Genomic DNA, 25946 nt, shown 5'->3' on the forward strand with positions numbered 1-25946 from the left:
CCTGGGTTAGATTGAATATAAATATGGGTTAAAATTAATGTAACTATACAGTTCTATTAAAGGGCTAAAATATTAGTTGTTAAAAGTGAAAGTGATAACTCTAAAAATCCATAGGATGGACCGCTAACTAAACAGGTCATAATCCATAATTTATAGTGTTTGACATATAAGAAATACATTTGCTAAATAGTAACTGTCTATATAATAATTAAACCATATTTTAACCTCAATTTTATTTTATTTATGGTACTAGTGAAAATTATGCTCTATTTGATCTGCTCAGTCATTATATTGAGGCCTTCTGGATTCAGGGTGGCTAATTTAAATATCCAGAAGGATTCACGTTCCACCAACCTCCAATACCTAGCTGTAACATCAGCCATAACCTGCTCAATAATCACCATTTTGACATTGTCCCTGTCTTTATCATGCTCCAATAAAAAATGCCTGGAGAGACTGTGGGTTACTATACCATGGCGAATATTATATCTATGGCCGTTTAATCTATTATGCACCATTTGCGTTGTGCGGCCTACATATTGTAGGCCGCAAGGACATTCCAATAGATAAATAACATAGGAGCTGGTGCAACAGAGATGTTGCTTTATTAAAAATTCCTCTCCTGTTATATTTGATTTAAAGGATTGTACGCCATGTTTTAATGTTCTGCAACATAAACATCGGGTTTGTCCGCAATGGAAATTCCCGACTGGTTTATTGGTATCCAATCCATTTTGGGACAACTGAGTTTTTTTTAAAATTGTTGTTTTACTAGGTGCAATTAAATTTTTGAGGTTTTTACTCCTCCTAAAAATGACCTGAGGTTTATCGGGTAAAATACCCGAAAGGATCCTGTCGCCTTTTAAAATGTGCCAGTGTCTACCCACAAGCTCCTTTACTTTCCCATATGAATCACTATAAGTAGTCACTAGACAGCTTTCGAAGGTAGTTTCATTTCCCTCCACTCCTATATTTGTCTTTTTCCCTTCAATTATATCCAAACATCTGTCTTGATCCAATAAGAGGCTTTTTTTTATAAGCATCAGTTAATATTTTTTTCGGATAGCCTTTACTACTGAAGCGACTTTGCAATATTCTAGCTTCAGCTCTAAAAGAAGCAATATTGGTACAGTTCTTTCTGATGCGCCAATATTGCCCATACGGTATATTTCTTATCCATGAAGGGAGATGGCTGCTTGAAAATTCAACATAACTATTGACATCCACCTTTTTGAAAAAAGTGGATGTTTCAATAGTATCCTCCTCATTAAATTTGATATTAAGGTCCAGGTTTTGCCTTTGCCGGGCACAGTAAAGTTCTCGCTGCAGAACACAATAACAGCCGCCTGCCAATCAGAGGCAAGCACCTGCTCCACATGACCTCAGATGATTACCTGTGATTGGCCAGTGGCTGTTGTGCAGTGAGAACTGCTCTGCACGTGCCGACAGAAAGTTCAGCAGTGACAGGCAGGAGCTGTGATCTAACCCATCTTCACCCCCTGCTTGAAAATTTGAAATCTTAAATTTAAAATTTAATAATTTTCTGTTTTTAAAGAAAGTCCTTAGATAATTTTAATTAATTTTAAAATAATTTCAAAAGATTCCTTTTATCTAATTTTTTAGTGATGAGGGTGTCACAACCAACTTTAGATAAAATATATATGTGGTTCTTTGAACATCGCTGTCAAATGTGAATATGTACAATTGATTTTTGTGAGGCGAGGTCCCTGAAAACCCTGTTGATTGATCATTATGATCCATATGCTAAATTGATCAAGGGGTGTGGGGACCTACAAATTTATGTATATAAGGTATACCACTTCATATGATTGCTGCTACCTGAGGAAGGGGGAACTTTTATCCCCGAAACGCGTTGTGGCTTATAATCTTGCAATAAAAACTTTTGGAACAATACTATCATCTCCATGAACCTTCTTAGCAGCGCAGCCGACACCGTGGTTTTTTCATTATCCCCAAAGCCCTTAAAAGGACTAATAGAAACTTCTATCCCTATTCTGTATAGCGCTGTGTATAGAGCGTACACAGTAGTATCGGAGACAGGAGCTACGCCAGCGGTGACTGACACCAAGACGCAGAAGGCATATAATGGCGTACTGGAGGAAAATGTCCGTTTTTATAATGCATGTACATGTGACATGGACATCCTATCACACATGCCGTTGCTTCTCTGGCTAAAAGTCCACTTAGCTGTGTGTGTGTCTGGGATTGGCCGACATGCTGGCCCGCCGCACTACACGCGCGCGCTTAGGGAAGGAAGACAAGGAAAAAAAAAAAAAATGGCGATCGCCATTATCCATACAGCAGTGATCTGAATGCGCTGTTCCCGCACACTATACGCTGAAATTTCATAATAGTGTGAGTCACAGAGTGACTTACACTATTGCAGCGGAAAGCCAGCTAGTAATTAGCTGGTCTTTTTGCTGCTAGAACCGTTCTCGAACGTATCTAGAACTATCGAGCTTTAGCAAAAAGCTCGAGTTCTAGTTCGATCTAGAACAGCCCCCAAAATCACTCGAGCCGCGAACTGGAGAACCTCGAGCTGCGAACCGCGCTCAACTCTACTCAGGAGTGATATTGAGCGGTGTTACTTATTATAGAAGTACCGTGTATGTCTATGCTTATTGTCTCCTAATCTCAGGAGTAGAGTTGAGCAATGTTCGAGGTTCGCCAATTTCATGTTCGAGTGATTTTGGGGGGGCTCGAGATCGAACTCGAGCTTTTTCTAAAAGCTCGACAGTTTGAGTTACGTTCGAGAACGGTTCAATCACCAAAAGCAGGGCTTTTTACAGCTACAGTGTGCAGGGAGCCATCGCTGGCAGCCTGCGGTAAGCTGGTAACCAAGATAAATATCGGGTATCCAAGCAAGGCTCTTTGCTTGGTAACCCGATATTTACCCTAGTTACGTGTGCAGGGAGCCGACATTTCTCCGCTGGGCTCCGCCCCCTCCTGCACTCGGCATGTACACACACACACTCACACTCACCAGTCCCCAGCCATGCAGTCCCCAACACTGATGTCCTCAGCGCCACATGGCCCCGCTAGGCTCCACCCACTTCGCACTCCGCCGCCCGTGCAACATGGCCCTGCTAAGCTCCACCCACTTTGCAGTCCGCCACCCGCACACATGGCCCCGCTAGGCTCCACCCACTTCACACTCCGCACACATTACCCCCTTGGCTCCACCCACCTGGCACTCTGCACACATTACCCCGCTTGGCTCCACCCACCTCGCACTCTTCACACATTACCCTGCTCGGCTTACCTGTGGTGATTAAGTCCCGCCCTCCCGACCTCAGCGCTGTCACTGTCCTCCATTGCTTCTGCTTCACATTTCCTCTAGCTGTCGACCAGAGACTGTGACTAGCGGTGATGTCACATGCTCCCGCGATACTTGGCTGTGAAGGCGGCGGTCATTGAAGTCAGTGACAGCTCTGCTATCAGCAGTGCAGGAGATCATCACCGCAGGTAATGTACCTCATTCCTGACAGCAGCACTCGTCATGCCCTGCAGTGACCTGGGCTGACCTATTGATGTTAGCTCAGGTCACTCCATTGCTCTCCCAGCCAATGGGGAACATCCTGCTCTTCATTGACTGGGACAGTGTGGATCGTCATGGGAACCCCTTGGATTACAGCAGACCTGGATTTGTTTTTCTTTCTAATAAATTGGTGAAAGAGGGAATGTTTTGGGTAGTGTTTTTTCAAATAAAAATGTGTTTGTCGTCTATTTTTTTTATTACTGACTAGGTTGGTGATGTCGGGTATCTGATAGACGCCTGACCTCACGAACCCCAGGGCTTGATGCCAGGTGACATTACACATCTGGTATTAACCCCATATATTACCCCGTTTGCCACCGCACCAGGGAACGGGATGAGCTGGGGCGAAGCACCAGGATTGGCACGTCTAATGGATGCGCCACTTCTGGGGTGGCTGCGTCCTACTATTTTTAGGCTGGGGAGAGTCCAATAACCATGGACCTCACTAGTCTGAGAATATCAAACCCCAGCTGTCCGCTTTACCTTGGCTGGTGATCCAATTTTGAGGGGACTCCCACGTGTTTTTTTTTTAAATTATGTATTTAATTTAAAATCACAGCGTGGGGTGCCCTCAGTTTTGGATTACCAGCCAAGGTGAAGCTGCCAGCTGTGGTCTGCAAGCTGCAGCTGTCTGCTTTACCCTAGCTGGCTACAAAAACAGGGGGAACCCCACGTCATTTTTTTAAAAAATGTATTTATTTTTTTTGGTAAATACAAGCTAAGCACCCCTTAGTGCCACATGAAAGGCACTAAAGGGTGCAAAATTATAAAATGCAGGAGAGTGGGACATTATGTGTCTTTTTGCCATTATAATGACAGAAAAGACTGATATGAAGTGTACAAGCACAAGAAAATCACCAGAGCGCTCTACGCTGTGAAAGGCAGTAGAAAATGGCACTGGAGTGAACATGTGTCCACCTCATGTAGGTTGAAGCTATGGATCCTGGGTAAATGTATGTATTTTCCCTTCAGTTTTTTTGCCGTACGCAAAAAAAACGGAAGGCACACGGATGACAAACAGATGACATACGGAACGGAAACGGATGCCACACGGATGCACCCATGAAAAAAAAGGACCGGTTTTGCGGACCGTAAAAACGGATCGGTCATGTGAATGTAGCCTTATTCTGATCTGCCGTTTATAAACAGCAGGCAGAAATAAGTGAATAGCGCCCCCCAGCGTCAGAAAATCTCTGGGGTTTCAGGGATAGTTGAGGCCCTGGAGATCATGATTCAGGCCGGTTTTTCCGGTCCCTGCTCACGTGATCACCAGTATACACTGTATACCAATGATCACGTTACAGTAAATGACAGCACCAGTAAAAAATTATTTAGCTCCCATCTGGCATGAACAAACATGTCAGATGGGAGATAAATCTCCTCCCCGGTCCCCTCCGGTCCTCCGGTGTCGCCAAAGTACCCCCCCCCCCCCGACCCCCTCCTGGAAATCCAAGATGGCCACGCGCACAGCATCGCGCCGACCGCAATCACCCTACTCCTCTGATTTCTGTCGCATGTGCCATGACACATGCGACAGAAAACTCCTCCCCAGGCCCTGCCAAGTCACCCCCTATAACCCCACCGGTGTTCCCCGGTGACCCCCGTACCTGTGCAGCGTTGATCCCCGCGGCCCCTCCTTCACAATAGACGCTGCCGCATGCACAGAGTGGCTGTCAGCTCAGCTTCCTGTGTTCAGACACAGTGAGTGGCGGTAACCATGCATCTGTAAGCTACTGCAATGCCCTGCTCATGAGGTAAGGAACATAGTTGATCAGGAGAGCTATACTATATTTCCAAATGGAGGTATTTGATTTTATAGTTGCCCTGCTGAACGACTACCAAACATGAGAGTCCATTATATGCCACAAGAAAACATATCTAAATAGCGAGCTCTGTTGTGTAGTATTCATTCACCAGGATAACTGGACTTAAAGGGGTATTCCATCTCCAAGATCCTATCCCAAATATATAGTAGGTGGAATAGCAATAATATCAGCAAATACCAATATCTGGAAATGTAGAATAGTCCTCCTGATTAGGCATGCCTTTACCTCATGAGCAGGGCATTGCAGCTTTGGTAGCAACACTTACGACATGGACTCTGCTGCTGTGGACCCGGGGAGAGTGGGTGAAGATTCATTGCACCCACACTCCTCACATGGAGGGTCTGCACTCCTAGAAAATGGGGGATATGTTCCCTGAGCGCGTCCCCCCATATTCTAGACAGTCCAGAGTCATCGTTGGACCCCCTTATTTTTTTTCCTTACACTAAATTGGTGAAAGAGGGAATGTTTTGGGGAGTGTTTTTTCAAATACATTTTTTTTTGTCTATTTTTTTTGTTACTACTGACCGTTTATGATGTCGGGTATCTGATAGACGCCATGACATCACAAACTGCTGGTGTTACGGGGGACCGGCAGATTAGGACCAGGGGGTATATATCCTAATCGCCAGTCGGGTCCCACCGTGCTCCAGATGACAAAGGAGCTGCTGGCACCTGAGGGTTAGGCGGAGACTATAGAGCTGGATGGCTCTGAGATAACCCAGGAACTCTGGGAACCGGTCACGTGTGTTGGGACACGTCAGACCGGACGACAACCCGATTAGCGTTTTGGTGCACCTAGCGCTACACCAACCACGTGTGCAGGAAACACGTCAGGCCGGGTGGTAACCAGGTAGCGTTGACCGGAAGACCGCCACGAAAGCGCCCTGTCGGCCACGTGTGTAGGACACGTCAGGCTGAGCGGTCCTCCGATTAGCGTTTCTGGCCACCTCTCGACTGGCCACGTGTGTGTAGGACACGTCAGGCCAGATGGGTACACCACTAGCGTTGACCGGGAAGCCGAGGAGGATAAGGAACACCCTGTTAACTCCACAGGGGTCCTGGGGTACGCTGTCCGTGCGCGTAGGGGGCACAACCGGACAAGTGGCGCAGCAGGTGCGTTGTCCGTGTGCGTAGGGGGCACAATCGGACAGGTGGCGCAGCAGGTGCGTTGTCCGTGTGCGTAGGGGACACAATCGGACAGGTGGCGCAGCAGGTGCATTGTCCGTGTGCGTAGGGAGCACAATCGGTAAGGAAGCACAGCAGCCGCAGCCCAGTTAACGCCACTGGGCTGCTATAGCAAGACTGGAACGGCAGGAGGGAAGCACGGCACCTGACCCTGATGTGCCGAGCCACGAATCTTGGCGTGACAGGCACCGTTCGCCTAACCCTACCTACCGCTTCCCAACATAGGCTTATGCCGCAATGAGGCTCTAACATGGAGGTGTGCTCTGACTGAGCAAAAGTGAAGACTGCGCACCTCCATGTTGTCTCCAGCCCCTTTTATAACCTGGGTCCGCCCCAAACCCAGGGTGGAACCACCAAGGTCCAATAGCAGAGTGCCATGTCATCAGTGACGTCACATGCGACCTATCCGGAACCGCCACGTCATTGATGACCTTATGGCAGCCACGCCCCAAACACTTCACCAGTCATCGTCTGACGACCAATACTGAGGTGCCAGATCATAGGGGCGGGCCTCTGCGAGCCAGTCCGGAGTTGCCACGTCATCAGGACACCTGACACCCTCTGCCCTATCAGGGCCTGCCACCTCACGGACATGCTCAGTGAGGTCCTTACCGGACCTAGCCTCTGATGCACTAAGTGCCTGAGCATGCTCAGTAGCCTGAGCCACAGGCTTAGAAAGCAGACTATCAGTTTGAGCATGCTCAGTAGGCACATCCCAGAACTTAGACACAGCACGAAGTCCAAGTACCTGTGCAAAGAGGCTGTTAGGGTTAATTGTGGGAGCATGCTCAGTAGCCTGAACTGAGGACTTAGTCTCAGACATAACACAAACAGGCTGAGCATGCTCACTAGGCAAAACACCGGGCTTAAACTCTGGCTGGGGTAAATCGGCACACGCATGCGCACTAGCCACCTCTCCACACTTAGACGTGGTGGAAGGAACAGCCAACTGGACGACCCGAGGCACGGCCAAGAACGGCAGCCACCGCCTGGGCGCAACAGGAACCGCAGCAGGCTGCTTGCGGCTATGGCGGCGCCGGTTCGTAACAGCTGGTCTTGATGTCAGGTGACCTTACAGCTAGTATCAACCCCATTTATTACCCCGTTTGCCACTACACCAGATAAATAAGGACTAACGTTTGGAACACCATTCTAAGTCTGAACCGGGTGCAAGAACCTAAAAAAACATCACTATATGGAGAGAAGGTATGCACACCAGTGACTATGCAAGGGGAATACATGTAATAGCAGAAACTGCTGTGTGAATACTGACATGAAAAATCCAAAAGCTATATGTAAGAATGAAAATGTGAAATATGGAACCTGCATTACTGCCATGAACATATGAATACAGAGAAATTTAGCTATTGAATTGATCAATGCAATAGAGCCCCAACACTACGCCAAAGTATTTCTCTAAGTTGGGGTCCCTAGCTAATATGTGTCCTCTCATGCAGTTAAAAAACTTACCGTGCACGGGAAGCTGAGACCCAGGCTATATATGCGTATAATGTGGATTGGCAATAGGTGTGAGTGGGGAGGGTTCACAAACGAAAAACTACTAACAAATAGTTGGGGCTCTATTGCATTGATCAATTCAATAGCTAAATTTCTCTTTATTCATATCTTCATGGCAGTAATGCAGGTTCCATATTTCACATTTTCATTCTTACATATAGCTATTGGATTTTTCATGTCAGTATTCACACAGCAGTTTCTGCTATTACATGTATTCCACTTGCATTGTCACTGGTGTGCATACCTTCTCTCCATATAGTGATGTTTTTTTTAGGTTCTTGCACCCGGTTCAGACTTAGAATGGTGTTCCAAACTTTATTCCTTATTTGTTAGTAGTTTTTCGTTTGTGAACCCTCCCCACTCACACCTATTGCCAAACCACATTATACGCATATATAGCCTGGGTCTGAGCTTCCCATACACGGTAAGTTTTTTAACTGTATGAGAGGACACACACTAGCTAGGGACCCCAACGTAGAGAAATACTTTGGCGTAGTGTTGGGGCACTATTGCATTGATCAGTTCAATAGCTAAATTTCTCCTTATTCATATGTTCATGGCAGTAATGCAGGTTCCATTTTTCACATTTTCATTCTTACATATAGCTATTGGATTTTTCATGTCAGTATTCACACAGCAGTTTCTGCTATTACATGTATTCCCCTTGCATAGTCACTGGTGTGCATACCTTCTCTCCATATATTGCCACTATACCAGGGCACGGGATGAGCTGGGGTGAAGCACCAGGATTGGCGCATCTAGTGGATACGCCACTTCTGGGGCACCTGCGGCCTATTTTTAGGCTGTGAAGTGCCAATAACTATGACCTTCCCACCCTGAGAATACCAGACCACAGCTGTCCGCTTTACCTTGGCTGGTGATCCAATTTGGGGGGGACCCTACTTTTTTTTGTAATTATTATTATTTATAAAATAATTATAAAAAAGAGCCTGGGGTGAGCTCCACATTGGATCCCCAACCACGGTAAAAAACTGCCAGCTGTGGTTTTCAGGCTACAGCCATCTGCTTTACCCTTTCTGGCTATTGAAAATGGAGGGACCCTAGGTCATTTTTTTTTTAACTATTTAAAAAAAACTATTTAACTATTAAAAAAGTAAAAAAAATTAATGGGCTTCCCTGTATTTTGATTGCCAGTCAAGGTAACGCCAGGCAGATGGGGGTGGCAACCTGTAGCTGTCTGCTTTAACTGCGCTGAGAATCAAAAATACCGCGGGGCGCTACGTAATTTTTTAAATGATTTATTTTTACAGCACTGTCATGTCAGGCAATCAAAACACAGGGAAGCCCATTTTTTTTGTTATTTAAATAAATAATAAAAAAAAAATATATGGGCTCCCGCTGCATTTTTTGTATTGCTAGAGAAGGGTAATCCAAGCAGCTACTGGCTGCTAACCCCCACTACTTGGTGTTACCTTCACTGTCAATGGAAAATCCAGTGAAGCAGTTTTTATTTTTTTTTCCCAAAAAACTAAAAAAAAAAAAATGATGTGAGCTTCGCCATATTTTTGTATGCTAGCCAGGTACAGCAGGCAGGTACGGGCTGCCCCCAACCCCCAGCTACCTATTTGTACCCGGCTGGGAACTAAAAATATAGGAAAGCCCTTTTTTTTAATTATTTCATGAATTTCATGAAATAATTAAAAAAAAACACGTGGGCTTCGCCCCATTTTTGTGTCCAGCCGGATACAACTAGCCAGCTGGGGATTGGAATCCGCAGCACAGGTTAGCTCGAGCTTTCTGGGCGCCTCTGCTGCGAATTGCAGTCCGCAGCCGCCCCAGAAAATGGCGCTCTCATAGAAGCGCCATCATCTGGCGCTGTATCAACTCTTCCAGCTGCCCTGGTGACGGTGGCTCGCTGGGTAATTATGAGTTAATACTAGCTTTGTTTTACTAGCTAGTATTAAGCCAGAGATTCTTAATGTCAGGCAAGTTTGACCCGACCATTAAGAATCTCCAATAAAGGGTTAAAAAAAAGACACCACACAGAGAAATAATACGTTAATAGAAATAAATACAGAGACACACTTAGACTCCATGTTTATTACTCCCTCTTATCCCTCCACGATCCATGGTCTTCGGTCTTCTTTCTCCTTCAACACATGCAGCTCTGCTCCATCAGCAGCACTGCATGGGAGAAAGACGCTGCTCCCCGTGCAGGCTTTTCACTCCGTGAGTGATCAGTGCTGCTGGCTGTTAGCGGTACCGTCACCGCTGACAGACGGGTTGCCATAGCAACGGTGCTCCGATCACGTGATTCCCGGTGCCACTGCTAGCGGTGACGTCACCTCTAACAGGCGCGTTGCTATGGCAACGGTGATCTCGGTTACTTACTGGCTGTGTCAGCCGGTCAATAATGGAACGGGGAAGCAGAACGGGGAGTCGACCGTGTGCCAGATCATGTCGCCGGTACACGGCGATACACAAACGTGCACCGTGTACCGGAGAGTGCAATGACAGGACCTAGGACAGGACATGACGTCAAAGCCATGTGACCAGTCTGTAGCCAATGAGATAATTAACACGTGACTGGCCACATGGCTATTTTGACGTTACGATAGGTCCTGCATCACTGCTGGTTACCGGGAGGACGCAGCGATTACCGATGGAAAAGCGTCGGGAGACAGAGTGCAGGACGGATCGCGGGCACCAGTAAGTGTTATAACAATGTTTATTAACTGTATGTGTACATTTACAAATGTGTTTTTATGTGTTTGTGATTGCCTCCCATTGTTTTCAATGGTGTTCGAGAGGTTCATCGAACAGCTCGTCGAACGGCTCGTCGAACGGGGCACCGTTCGACGAACCGAACCGAACTCGAACTCCAGGGGGGTGGCTCATGTCTAGTGATGACACCTTTATTCTTTAGGTCAGTACAAGATTTTTGCACATAAAACCAATATTATGAGAGTTGAAATGTTTCCATTTTTTCTCCGTACAACCTATAAGAGCTTGTTTGTGGAACAAGTTATTATTTGGTTAATAAAAAAGTTTTTTTACATTACATTTAAATTTTTTACATTATTTTTTACATTTTTTAACATTTTTTACATTTTTTACATTACATTTATTGCTTTTTATTTGATTAGTACAGTTGTTTTTGACATGACTTTTGATTGCTTTTTATTCCACTTTATATATTCTGTATCAGAACAATGACAATTTTGTAGTGACACATCATTCCGATTACAGCAACTTTCAGTGTAACATCCTTTTTTTAATGTGGAAGACTCCTCCTACAACACAAGGCGCAGAAGCAACTGGTTTAAAACATATACAGGAGTTGTCATCTTAAGGTGAGCAAATTCCTCACGCCTGTTACATTTTTATTTATTTATTTTTTTTTTAAATCACCCTCTGTCATGTCTTTAGCACACCCTCAAATTATCAAAATAGTGTATGCAGCTTATGAATTTGGTGCACAGTAAAAAAAAAAAAAGCTTAATTCCTGTGATTAAGCCATTTTTGGGACTAGGCCAAGATATGCATCTTTTCAAAATGTCACAAAAAGATGCAACTTTTGAAAAACTTGGGTAAAATTACACTTGTGGGAAACTGGAGTAACATTGTGCCGTTTTCTGATCTTTTTAAAAGTAGCGATTGATGAATCAGCTGAAAATATCTAAAATTATTTAAGTCAGCCATCATGGTGGGAAAAAATAGACATGCATATATAAAATAGTCTTGAAAAAAAACATACAGGTCGAAACTTTCCTGTTATTATTACAGTCATATGAAAAAGTTTGGGCACCCCTATTAATGTTAACCTTTTTTCTTTATAGCAATTTGGGTTTTTGGAACAGCTATTTCAGTTTCATATATCTAATAACTGATGGACTGAGTAATATTTCTGGATTGAAATGAGGTTTATTGTACTAACAGAAAATGTGCAATCCGCATTAAAATAAAATTTGACTGGTGCAAAAGTATGGGCACCTCAACATAAAAGAGAAATTAATATTTTGTAGATCCTCCTTTTGCAAAAATAACAGCCTCTAGTCACTTCCTGTAGCTTTTAATGAGTTTCTGGATCCTGGATGAAGGTATATTTGACCATTCCTGTTTACAAAACAATTCCAGTTCAGTTAAGTTTGATGGTCACCAAGCATGGACAGCACGCTTCAAATCATCCCACAGATTTTCAATGATATTCAGGTCTGGGGACTGGGATGGCCATTCCAGAACATTGTAATCGTTCCTCTGCATGAATGCCTGAGTAGATTTGGAGCAGTGTTTTGGATCAGTGTCTTGCTAAAATATCCATCCCCTGCGTAACTTCAACTTCGTCACTGATTCTTGCACATTATTGTCAAGAATCTGCTGATACTGAGTTGAATCCATGCGACCCTTAACTGTAACAAGATTCCCGGTGCCGGCATTGGCCACACAGCCCCAAAGCATGATGGAACCTCCACCAAATTTTACTGTGGGTAGCAAATGCTTTTCTTGGAATGCCGTGTTTTTTTGCCTCCATGCATAACGCTTTTTTGTATGATCAAACAACTCAATCTTTGTTTCATCAGTCCACAGGACCTTCTTCCAAAATGTAACTGGCTTGTCCAAATGTGTTTTTGCATACCTCAGACGACTCTGTTTGTGGCAAGCTTGCAGAAACGGCTTCTTTCGCATCACTCTCCCATACAGCTTCTCCTTGTGCAACGTGCGCTGTATTGTTGACTGATGCACATTGACACCATCTGCAGCAAGATGATGCTGCAGGTCTTTGGAGGTGGTCTGTGGATTGTCCTTGACTGTTCTCACCATTCTTCTTCTCTGCCTTTCTGATATTTTGTGGCCTGTCACTTCTGGGCTTAACAAGAACTGTACCTGTGTTCTTCCATTTCCTTACTATGTTCCTCAAAGTGGAAACTGACAGTTTAAATCTCTGTGACAACTTTTTGTATCCTTCCCCTTAACAACTATGTTGAATAATCTTTGTTTTCAGATCATTTGAGAGTTGTTTTGAGGAGCCCATGATGCCACTCTTCATAGGAGATTCCAATAGGAGAATAACTTGCAAGTGGCCACCTTAAATACCTTTTCTCATGATTGGATACACCTGCCCATGAAGTTGAAAGCTCAATGAGGTTACAAAACTAATTTAGTGCTTTAGTAAGTCAGTAAAAAGTAGTTAGGAGTGTTCAAATCAAGAAATTGATAAGGGTGCCCATACTTTTGCACTGGTAAAATTTTGTTTAAATGCGGATCGCACATTTTCTGTTAGTGCAATAAACCTCATTTCAATCCAGAAATATTGCTCAGTCCATCACTTATTAGATATATGAAACTGAAATAGCTGTTCCAAAAACCCAAATTCTTAAAGAAAAAAAGGTTAACATTAATAGGGGTGCCCAAACTTTTTCATATGACTGTATATGCAGGAATAAAGGACTTTTATATCAAACTTTCTGATGAGCGCTGTCTTTGATTGGTAGATTGGTTTTATGGACTTTCCATTCAGTGGATTCCTTAGGTACTTTTTGACTATGAGGCTCTATTATGCCTCATGTGTGCTGCAGACATGTTTATTTGGAGTGTGATAATCCTATACATGGTCAGAAACTACTGTTTAGGCATACAGGAAGATTTGGAAGGGAAGGCACGCTGTTTGAATTTTGGAGCGTCATTTTACCATGAATAGTTTGCAAATGCCATGTCGCATTAATAGAGTCCCTGACATTCCAAAACTGCAGAAACCCCAACTAGTTACCTCATTTCGGAAACTACACCCATCAATGACTTCATCTAGTGGTGTAGTGAGCATATTGAGCTCAATTGCTTTAGAGAATTCTATAACATTGAAATGTGAAAATGAAAACTACATTTTTACACAAAAATGTTTCTTTAGCTTTAAATTTTTCATTTTCACAAACAGTAGAAGGGTAGAAGAGTACGATGCCTCATATGCGGTACCAAACCACTGTGTGGGCACATGGATGGGCAACAAGGAATGAATGCTATCTGAATTTTGGAGCGTCATTTTGGCTGGAATAAATTGCGTACATCATGGCACATTTGAAAAGCCCCTGACATGCCAGAAATAGAGAAAGTCCTGCGTTTTGCTGCAGATTTTGTGCAGATTTGCCGAGGAATTACCGTGGATTTTCTGCAAGTTGGTCCCCGCAGATTTTTACCATTATGTATGGCAAAAAACGCAAGTATCTGCAGAAAAGAAGTGAGATGCTCATTAATTCCGCAGCTGAGAATCCGCGGGTATAAAAAAACACATTGTGCGCACAGCATTTTTTAAAACCCATAGGATTTGCTGGGGAATGACTGCAGCAATGTTAGACACATTTTCTGCAGCAAATCCGCAGAAAATCCGCAGTGTGTGCACATAGCCTAACATGTAACAGCAGTTATTAGTGATGAGCGAGTACTAAAAAGCTCGGGTGCTCGAGGCTCTGGCCGAGCATCCCAAGATACTCGTGTACTCGGCCCGAGCACCGAGCCCAATGTTATCCTATGGGAGACCCGAGTATTTTTATGAAATGACCCCCGGCAGCATGTAGAAACCCTAAAAATGTCACAAAAGTCTCAGAAGAGTGCTCAAATGACATGGCAACAGCATGGGGAAGATCCCTTGAAGCATTTATCACTCAAAAGTCACAGCTGTGAACAATATTGTCCGCGTTTTACGCCATTTTTACGGACTCACCAGAAAGCCTCCCAAAATGACACCAAAATGAATTTTCATGGCGGAAATGTTAAGGGCACATACCCAATAGTGAGATAGAGCTGGTGTATGTTACTTTTGGAGATTACTTGAAAGATTTTACGTGAAAACATTGTGTGGCACTTCGATGTCCCTGAGAAGAGACGTACATGAAGGCCTCTTGAGTCTAATGTGCCCATTTTCAGGAAGTGGGTCTATTGTAGTATAGCCCTTTGGCAGGGCAGCCAAAAATTGGGAGGCTCCACATTGTCCCTGGATAGAGACGTGCATGAGGGCCTGTAAACCTGAAGTGCCCATTGTAAGGAAGTGGGTCTATTGTAGTATAGCCCTTTGGCAGGGCAGCCAAAAATTGGGAGGCTCCACGTTGTCCCTGGATAGAGACGTGCATGAGGGCCTGTAAACCTGAAGTGCCCATTGTAAGGAAGTGGGTCTATTGTAGTATAGCCCTTTGGCAGGACAGCCAAAAATTGGGAGGCTCCACGCTGTCCCTGGATAGAGACGTGCATGAGGGCCTGTAAACCTGAAGTGTCCATTGTAAGGAAGTGGGTCTATTGTAGTATAGCCCTTTGGCAGGGCAGCCAAAAATTGGGAGGCTCCACGTTGTCTCTGGATAGAGACGTGCATGAGGGCCTGTAAACCTGAAGTGCCCATTGTAAGGAAGTGGGTCTATTGTAGTATAGCCCTTTGGCAGGACTGCCAAAAATTGGGAGGCTCCACATTGTCCCTGGATAGAGACGTGCATGAGGGCCTGTAAACCTGAAGTGCCCATTGTAACGAAGTGGGTCTATTGTAGTATAGCCCTTTGGCAGGGCAGCAAAAAATTGGGAGGCTCCACATTGTCCCTGGATAGAGACCTGTTAGGTTCTTAGTGCGTCCGTGCTTGCATTTAAAAACCACACGTGTGTGCCTGTTGGTGGCAGCGTTCAGGTGCACTTGTGTGGGTTTTACACAAACTTGGATATAACGCACAAGTCTAGTGAATACACATCAGCACAGCATTGCAAAATGCGCAAGGGCGTTGTCAACGAACAAGGAAGTGGACGTGATGGTGGTGCAGGCAGAGACCGAGGTCGTGTGCAAGCTCTAATTTCGCCACAACAAAGGGCCACATCTACTCGCTCGCACGTCCTGTCCCAAATTCTTGGGGACCGCAGCAGTACACCGCTCTTGTACCAAGACCAGTGTCAACAGGTTGTTAGTTAGATAGCGGATAATGCTTCCAGTCAGATTGGCACCACCACAAACACTCTGTCTTCCACACGGTCAAGTGTCAGTAGCCGTGATACTGCACCGCACATTTCAGAACCTGATCCTCCTTCCTACCACCAGGCCGAGTACACGTCCACGGACATTACTGATCCCACACTTGGACACTCGGAAGAGCTGTTCACGTTTCCATTCACACATTCTGGCCTCTCGCCAGCTCCTGTTGAAGTGGGCCATGACGAGATTGTATGTACAGATGCCCAAATATTTGAGCAGCCACGTTCTCACGAAGTTGGCAACGTGTCTCAACAAGGGGTGGACGATGATGAGACACAATTGTCAGGAAGTCAGGAGGAGGAGCAGGGTGCGGAAGAGGAAGATGACGTGGTGGATGATCCAGTAACTGACCCAACCTGGCAGGAGGATATGCAGAGCGAGGACAGCAGTGCACAGGGGGAGGGAGGCGTAGCATCCCAACAGGCAGTAAGAAGCAGGGTTGTGGCCCCAGGCAGACGTCAGGCAACCGTTCCCCGGAACAACAACACGACACAAGGTGCCTGTACAAATCCGAGTCTGGCAGTTTTTTAAGTTGGCTCCAGATGATTCTAAAAAGGCCATTTGCAACACCTGCCATGCCAGCATCAGCAGGGGTACCAAAACTAGCAGCCTGACCACCACCAGCATGATCAGGCACATGTCAGCCAAGCACCCGACTTTGTGGGATGTACAACAGAGTCGAGGAGTAGTGCTTGCTGATGTCACTGCTACGTCTTCGCTTGTTGTGCATGCGAGCCAATCCCCTGTCCATGCTGCCCGCGAACAAGCCTCCTCCGGCCCTGCACCTGCAGTTGCCCACGCAGAAATAACACCATCATCAAGCACGTCCTTGTCCCAGCGCAGCGTTGTTATCCATTCAGCAAACCTTTGAACGCAGGCGCAAATACACTGCCAACGCCCCACATGCCACAGTTCTAAATGCTAACATTTCGCGACTGCTTGCGCTGGAAATGTTGCCTTTTAGGCTGGTGGAGACAGAAGCATTCCGCGACCTGATGGCGGCAGCTGTCCCACGTTACTTGGTCCCCAGCCGCCACTATTTCTCCCGGTGTGCCGTCCCCGCATTGCATAACCACGTGTCACAAAACATCACACGTGCCCTGAACAACGCTGTTTCAGTCAAAGTCCACCTAACCACAGACACGTGGACAAGTGCTTCTGGGCAAGGCCGCTACATCTCGTTGACGGCACACTGGGTTAATATTGTGGAAGCTGGGATCCAGTCTGAGCGTGGGACGGAACACGTCCTTCCCACACCAAGTTTTGCAGGCCCTACCTCAGTCAGGGTTTCACCCACACTCTACAGCTCCGGAATGTCATGCTCCTCAGCCTCCTCCTCCTCCTGCGCATCCTCATCCACTTTACCCTCCACACCAGTCCCAAGCTGGAAGTGTCGCGGGCGGAGGAGGGGACGCTGCGCTCTCCCACTGCTCGGGTCCGGCTGCCGCTGCTCTACGGCTGCTGCTGCTCGGTGGCTCGAGCGATGGCCGGATCCCGGGGACTCGAGCGGCGCTCCTCGCCCGTGAGTGAAAAGGGGTGGTTTGGGTTTTGGGGATATTGTCCGTGACGCCACCCACGGTTGTGGTGATTGTGTGGACACCACCGCTGCTCTGGACGGGATCCCGGGAGCCTGTGACAGGGAGCAGCTTTGTTGTTATTTCTCCCCTCCGTGGGTAGGGGGGTTGGTTGTCCCGGGGCCCGGTGATGGGGTAGAGATGGATGACAGGCGGGTTGCGGGGCCTGATGAGGTGCAGGGTCGCAGGGGCAGCGCTGTGCCGCACGGCACGGAGGTACTCACTCAGCCCAATGATAATGACACAGTTCACGGTAAAACAAGCGGCTGGATGGACGGGTCCCTCGGACGGCTGCGGTTGTTCCTCCCTGCAGGTTAGTGATGACTGTCTCTCCCTGCACCTAAGTTCAGTGTTGGTAGCGATGGGTTCCCACCGGTATCCCGCTCCCCGACCTGGATATGGGCCGGAGGAGCCCCTTTTGCCCACAGGCGCTGGCCCTGGGAGACGGTTGCCCTTGGCGGTGGCGGTGTCTCCCCTTCACGGTTGGACGGTTGCCTTCTATCGGGACTTGGCTGTTTGGAAACCCGGAGGTCCCCTTCACTAACGGATTTGGCAAATTCACGGCGACTCCATGCCGTGCCGGGATCCGAAAGGCCCCTGCGAATGGTGCTGGCTTCTCTTTGTATACCGGTCCGGTACCGCCGGGTCACCACCCGTCCACAGTCCTTACGGCAGACTCCAATCGGCCTCCACTGCAGACGGTCACCACATCCTGCCAACCTTGCTGTCCTGTCCGGGCCACACACCCGGACCAACTTCAGGCTCTTTGCTGTCACTTTTCTCCTCTCTACTACTTTCCTCCTTCCACTTCCTTAGCTTAACTCTCACTGCCTGTGTTTTCCCTCCTCCAGGACTGTGAACTCCTTGGTGGGTGGAGACCAACCGCCTGGCTCCACCCCCTGGTGTGGACAACAGCCCCTGGGGAAGGCAACAAGGATTTTGTGTTTTGACTATGATATGCCTGCAGGGAGTGTGGGGTGTGTAAGTGTTGTGCTCTGTGGCCCCTGGCTTGTCCAGGGCGACACAGAAGCACTGCAGCACTGCCTCGGCGAAGCGGCAACAGGCTGTGCTGAAGCTAATCTGCATAGGTGACAAACCCCACAATGCAGAAGAGGTGTGGACAGCTCTGAAACAGCATGCAGATCACTGGCTCACACCTCTGAACCTAAAGCCAGGAAAGGTTGTGTGTGACAATGGCCAGAACCTAGTGGCGACTTTGAGGCAAGGCCGGCTGACACATGGTCCATGCGTGGCCCATGTGCTCAACCTCGTGGTTCAGCGGTTTCTAAAGTCATACCCAGAGCTGTCTGATCTGCTGGTAAAAGTTCGCCGCCTGTCTGCACATTTTCGAAAGTCACCTACTGCTTCAGCCGGCCTTGCCGGCTTTCAGCGCCATTTGCATCTTCCGGCTCACAGACTGGTGTGTGATGTCCCCACGCGTTGGAATTCAACTCTGCACATGTTGGTCAGGATATATGAGTAGAAGAGGGCAGTTGTTGAGTACCTGCATCACCTAAGCCGTAGGGAAATGGGTCAAACTCCACATATAACACCTGAGGAGTGGAGATGGATGTCCGACCTATGTACAATCCGCCAAAACTTTGAGGACTCCACCAAGATGGTGAGCGGCGATGACGACATTATTAGCGTCACCATACCGCTTCTCTGCCTTCTAAAATGGTCTCTGCTCAAAAACAAACATGATGCATTGCAGGCGGAGCGCAATGAGTTGGAGCAAGAAACAGTAGTGGGTGTGGGTGATAACACACAGCCCAGCCTCGTCTCATCACAACGTGCAGTGGAGGACTATGACGAGGAGGAGGATGAAGACATGGAGCAACTCTCCGGCCAAATTGAGGATATGACATGCAGTCATATCCTCGGTTCAGCGTGGCTGGCCAGAGGACAGGGTAGATGATGATGAGGAGGAGGAGGAGGAGGAGGACAGCATGTTCAGTCATCGTGTTGGTCAGGATACTGAAGTGATGGCTGTTAAGAGTCTGGCACACATGGCTGACTTTATGGTAAGCTGCCTGTCTCGTGACCCTCGCGTTAAGAACATCTTGGCCGACAATCATTACTGGTTGGTAACACTGTTAGACCCACGCTAAAAGGAGAACTTTATGTCTCTTATTCCCGAGGCGGAGAGGTCAGGCAAAATGCAGCAGTTCCAGAAGGCCATAGTCACGGAAGTAGGCAAAGCATTCCCCTCACAAAATGCTAGCGGCATAGGTCAGGAATCAGTGGACAACCAAGGCGTACAGCCGAGAGGGGCACAAGTCCAATCCGCCAGAGGTAGGGGAACAGTCTTTAAGATGTGGGACAGTTTTCTCAGCCCCTCACATACCACAGCCCCTGAGGTGCGGGGTAGTGCCACAAGAAATCCTAAGTTTGCCCAGATGCTCAAGGAGTACCTTGCAGATCAAACAACTGTACTCCGACATTCCTCTGTGCCTTACAATTAATGGGTATCCAAGCTGGACACGTGGCATGAATTGGCTCTCTACGCCTTGGAAGTCCTGGCCTGCCCTGCCGCTAGTGTTTTGTCAGAGCGTGTTTTTAGTGCCGCAGGTGGAATCATTACAGATAAACGCACCCGCCTGTCAACTGAAAATGCTGACAGGCTGACTCTGATCAAGATGAACAAGGGTTGGATTGGGCCAGACTTCACCACACCACCAGCAAATGACAGCGGAATTTAAAGTTTGTAACGGAAATTTGCCATGTACCTCCACTCACCCATGGTAACACACTTCTGGACTTTGGCTTATCACTGGACTGCTCCTCCTTCTCCTCATGCGCCATCATGATGACCGTTACAATAGTTAGGCCGTTGTTTCAGGTATACCCCCAGTGGTACATTTTTTCGCCCATTCTTTCAGAATGGGCATTACAACGACAGGAGACCCGCTCCTTTGCAATGGGAACAATGTTTTGAGGCCCTGATGCACATCTCTATCCAGGGACAATGTGGAGCCTCCAAATTTTTGGCTGCCCTGCCTAAGGGCTATAACACAATAGACCCACTTCCTTACAATGGGCACTTCAGGTTTACAGGCCATCATGCACGTCTCTATCCAAGGACAATATGGAGCCTGACGCTGCCACCGACTGCCACACACGTGCGGTTTTTAAATGCAAGCACGGACGCACTAAGAACCTAACAGGTTTTTAGGAGCGACAATTACTGAGAAGTCTGACACTATCAGACACTGCTGACTGACGTGTATTATTCACTAGACTTGTGCGTTATATAATAGTTTGTGCAAAACGTGCACCTGTACGCTGCCACCGACAGGCAAACACGTGCGGTTTTTAAATGCAAGCACGGACGCACTAAGAACCTAACAGGTTTTTAGGAGCGACAATTACTGAGAAGTCTGACACTATCAGACACTGCTGACTGACGTGTATTATACACTAGACTTGTGCGTTATATAATAGTTTGTGCAAAACGTGCACCTGTACGCTGCCACCGACAGGCACACACGTGCGGTTTTTAAATGCAAGCACGGACGCACTAAGAACCTAACAGGTTTTTAGGAGCGACAATTACTGAGAAGTCTGACACTATCAGACACTGCTGACTGACGTGTATTATACACTAGACTTGTGCGTTATATAATAGTTTGTGCAAAACGTGCACCTGTACGCTGCCACCGACAGGCACACACGTGCGGTTTTTAAATGCAAGCACGGACGCACTAAGAACCTAACAGGTTTTTAGGAGCGACAATTACTGAGAAGTCTGACACTATCAGACACTGCTGACTGACGTGTATTATACACTAGACTTGTGCGTTATATAATAGTTTGTGCAAAACGTGCACCTGTACGCTGCCACCGACAGGCACACATGTGCGGTTTTTAAATGCAAGCACGGACGCACTAAGAACCTAACAGGTTTTTAGGAGCGACAATTACTGAGAAGTCTGACACTATCAGGACTGTTTTAGACTGTGTACACCAGCCCCAGATATGGTGATGAAGGCTGGTATACGGTCACCACTAGGAATGGCTATATACCCTGCCTGCCTGTATACAGCTACAATAGTCCTGAGAAGGACTCTTCTGGTCACTAGCCTGTATTCCGACCTGGCTATACGCTGCCTGCCCTGCCTGTATACAGCAACAATAGTCCTGAGAAGGACTCTGCTCCTGTACTCCGACCTGGCTATACCCTGCCTGCCTGTATACAACTACAATAGTCCTGAGAAGGACTCTGCTTCTGTACTCTGACCTGGCTATACCCTGCCTGCCTGTATACAACTACAATAGTCCTGAGAAGGACTTCTGGTCACACTGTTTGCAGCCCTGCTACGGAAATAACTATAAAGGGCCGCAAACCTTTCCCTGAAGCAGCAACACTCTCCCTGCACTGACTGTCTGGATGGCTGTGTGCAGAGCACAGCGCGCCCGCCGGTATAAAGGCTCAGTCACGCTGTGCAGGCCGGCCAATCACTGCAATTCCACAACTAACAGGGCTGTGGCATTGCAGTGGTCTGCCAGCCAATCCCTGCATGAGGGCTGGCTCTCAAAAGAGCGCCAACATGCAGGGATGAAGACCACGAGTACAGCACGAGTATCGCGAGATTACTCGGTCCCCCGCCGAGTAGCCCGAGTACAGTGATACTCGTGCGAGTACCGAGTAGTAAGAAGCATACTCGCTCATCACTAGCAGTTATGTTATATACCATATGTTTTGCTTTATAAGACGCACCTGATTATAAGTCGCACCCCCAAATTTGGTGAAGGAAAAGAGATTTTTTTTTAATGTTAAATAGGGTCCGTCCCTCATAGCCCCCCCATTTTAAAATTAGCCCCCTTAATCTGGATATGACCCCCTTAAATTGAATATAGCCCCTTTGTGCTGGCACACATCCCCCAGTGATGCCACATGTCCCCCCATTGATGGCACACGTCCCCTATTGCTGGCACACAGCCCCTATTGCTGGCACATGTCTCCTATTGATGGAACATGTCCCTTATTTATGGCACACGTTCCACTGTGCTGGAACACATCCCCTATTGCTGGCACATATCCCCTACAGCTGGCACAGGTCTCCTATAGATGGCACACGCCTCCTACAGTTGGCACAGGTCTCCTATGGATGGCACACGTCCCCCTGTGCTGCCCATGGCCATCTATGGATGGCACACATCCCCCTATGCTGCCCATGGCCTCCTTATGGATGGCACACGTTCCCCTGTGTTAGATATGGCCCACTATGGATGGCACACATCCCCCTGTGTTAGATATGGCCCCCTATGGATGGCACACCTCCCCCTGTGTTAGTAATGGCCCCCTATGGATGGCGCACCTCCCCCTGTGTTAGATATGGCCCACTATGCATGGCACACCTCCCCCTGTGTTAGATATGGCCCCCTATGGATGGCACACTTCCCCCTGTGTTAGATATGGCCCCCTATGGATGGCACACCTCCCTCTGTGTTAGATATAGCCCCCTAGGGATGGCACACCTCCCCCTGTGTTAGATATGGCACACCTCCCCCTGTGTAAGATATGGCCCCTTATGAATGGCACACCTCTCCATGTGTTAGATATGGCCTTTTATGGATGGCACACTTCCCCCTGTGTTAGATATGGCCCCCTATGGATGGCACACCTCCTTTTATGTTAGATATGGCACCCTATGGATGGAACACCTCCCTCTGTGTTAGATATAGCCCCCTAGGGATGGCACACCTCCCCCTGTGTTAGATATGGCACACCTCCCCCTGTGTAAGATATGGCCCCTTATGAATGGCACACCTCTCCCTGTGTTAGATATGGCCCCCTATGGATGGCACACCTTCCCCTGTCTTAGATATGGCCCCTTACTGCTGCCCATAGTAAAATAAAACACTACCTTCTCTAGTGCTGTCCTCCCTCGTGTCTCCCTCCATGCTGCTGAGCTCCTGCACTTCCTGGTGCTCGGTGCCGATCATGTGAGCGGCACAGCAGAGTGATATTATCTCTGCGTGCCTGATCACAGCGACAGCAGAGAGACCAGGAGGTCAGCGCAGGAAGAGGTAAATAAAGAGTTTTTTTATTTTACTATGGGCAGCAGCATGGGGGCCATATCTAACACAGGGGAGGCATGTGCCATCAAAGGGGGGTGCAGGCAGATATAATATGCGCCGCTGCCCCAGCCCATCAACGCGGCGCAGTTTCAGCACCACGGTGATGGACAGCGGCAGTGCATATTATATGAGCGGGAGCAGGAGCTCTAACACTGCCTCCTGTAGCTTTCACAAGCCCCCAGCAGCACTCCAGAGCTGCCCCCACCTCCCCTGGACTCTGTAGTGTATATATATATATATATATATATATATACACATATATATACAGTGCCTACAAGTAGTATTCAACCCCCTGCAGATATAGCAGGTTTACACATTCGGAATTAACTTGGCATTGTGACATTTGCACTGTAGATCAGCCTGGAAGTGTGAAATGCACTGCAGCAAAAAAGAATGTTATTTCTTTTTTTATTTATTTTTTTTAAATTGTGAAAAGTTTATTCAGAGGGTCATTTATTATTCAACCCCTAAAACCACAAGAATTCTGTTTGGTTCCCCTAAAGTATTAAGAAGTATTTCAGGCACAAAGAACAGTGAGCTTCACATGTTTGGATTAATTATCTCTTTTTCCAGCCTTTTCTGACTAATTAAGACCCTCCCCAAACTTGTGAACAGCACTCATACTTGGTCAACATGGGAAAGACAAAGGAGCATTCCAAGGCCATCAGAGACAAGATCGTGGAGGGTCACAAGGCTGGCAAGGGGTACAAAACCCTTTCCAAGGAGTTGGGCCTACCTGTCTCCACTGTTGGGAGCATCACCCGGAAGTGGAAGGCTTATGGAACTACTGTTAGCCTTCCACGGCCTGGACAGCCTTTGAAAGTTTCCACCCGTGCCGAGGCTAGGCTTGTCCGAAGAGTCAAGGCGAACCCAAGGACAACAAGGAAGGAGCTCCGGGAAGATCTCATGGCAGTTGGGACATTGGTTTCAGTCAATACCATAAGTAACGTACTCCACCGCAATGGTCTCCGTTCCAGACGAGCCCGTAAGGTACCTTTACTTTCAAAGCGTCATGTCAAGGCTCCTCTACAGTTTGCTCATGATCACTTGGAGGACTCTGAGACAGACTGGTTCAAGGTTCTCTGGTCTGATGAGACCAAGATCGAGATCTTTGGTACCAACCACACACGTGACGTTTGGAGACTGGATGGCACTGCATACGACCCCAAGAATACCATCCCTACAGTCAAGCATGGTGGTGGCAGCATCATGCTGTGGGGCTGTTTCTCAGCCAAGGGGCCTGGCCATCTGGTCCGCATCCATGGGAAGATGGATAGCACGGCCTACCTGGAGATTTTGGCCAAGAACCTCCGCTCCTCCATCAAGGATCTTAAGATGGGTCGTCATTTCATCTTCCAACAAGACAATGACCCAAAGCACACAGCCAAGAAAACCAAGGCCTGGTTCAAGAGGGAAAAAATCAAGGTGTTGCAGTGGCCTAGTCAGTCTCCTGACCTTAACCCAATTGAAAACTTGTGGAAGGAGCTCAAGATTAAAGTCCACATGAGACACCCAAAGAACCTAGATAACTTGGAGAAGATCTGCATGGAGGAGTGGACCAAGATAACTCCAGAGACCTGTGCCGGCCTGATCAGGTCTTATAAAAGACGATTATTAGCTGTAATTGCAAACAAGGGTTATTCCACAAAATATTAAACCTAGGGGTTGAATAATAATTGACCCACACTTTTATGTTGAAAATTTATTAAAATTTAACTGAGCAACATAACTTGTTGGTTTGTAAGATTTATGCATCTGTTAATAAATCCTGCTCTTGTTTGAAGTTTGCAGGCTCTAACTTATTTGCATCTTATCAAACCTGCTAAATCTGCAGGGGGTTGAAGACTACTTGTAGGCACTGTATATATATATATATATATATATATATATATATATATATACACCCCCCGTATATTCGGATTATAAGGCGCACCCCCTACTTTCCCCCAAAATTTGTGGGAACAAAAGTGCGTCTTATAAAGCGAAAAATACGGTATGTAATTACTTGTGAATATGGACTTCAATGTGGGGCGCACAACGCAAAGCCTGCAATCACAAATAAATGGCCACTGGCATAACTGTAAAAATGGTTTTATTAAACATAGTTTGTCAAGACACTTATTAGTAAAACATAATAAAAATTTTTGAATAAATGTTACACCTTTAGAACAAATATCAACTAATATAAACAACTGATGTAAAATGTTAAACCGTAAGGAAGCTTATTGGATTTATCGCTTCCA

This window comes from Anomaloglossus baeobatrachus, chromosome 5 (genome assembly GCF_048569485.1).
Source record: "Anomaloglossus baeobatrachus isolate aAnoBae1 chromosome 5, aAnoBae1.hap1, whole genome shotgun sequence".
Lineage (NCBI taxonomy): Eukaryota > Metazoa > Chordata > Amphibia > Anura > Aromobatidae > Anomaloglossus > Anomaloglossus baeobatrachus.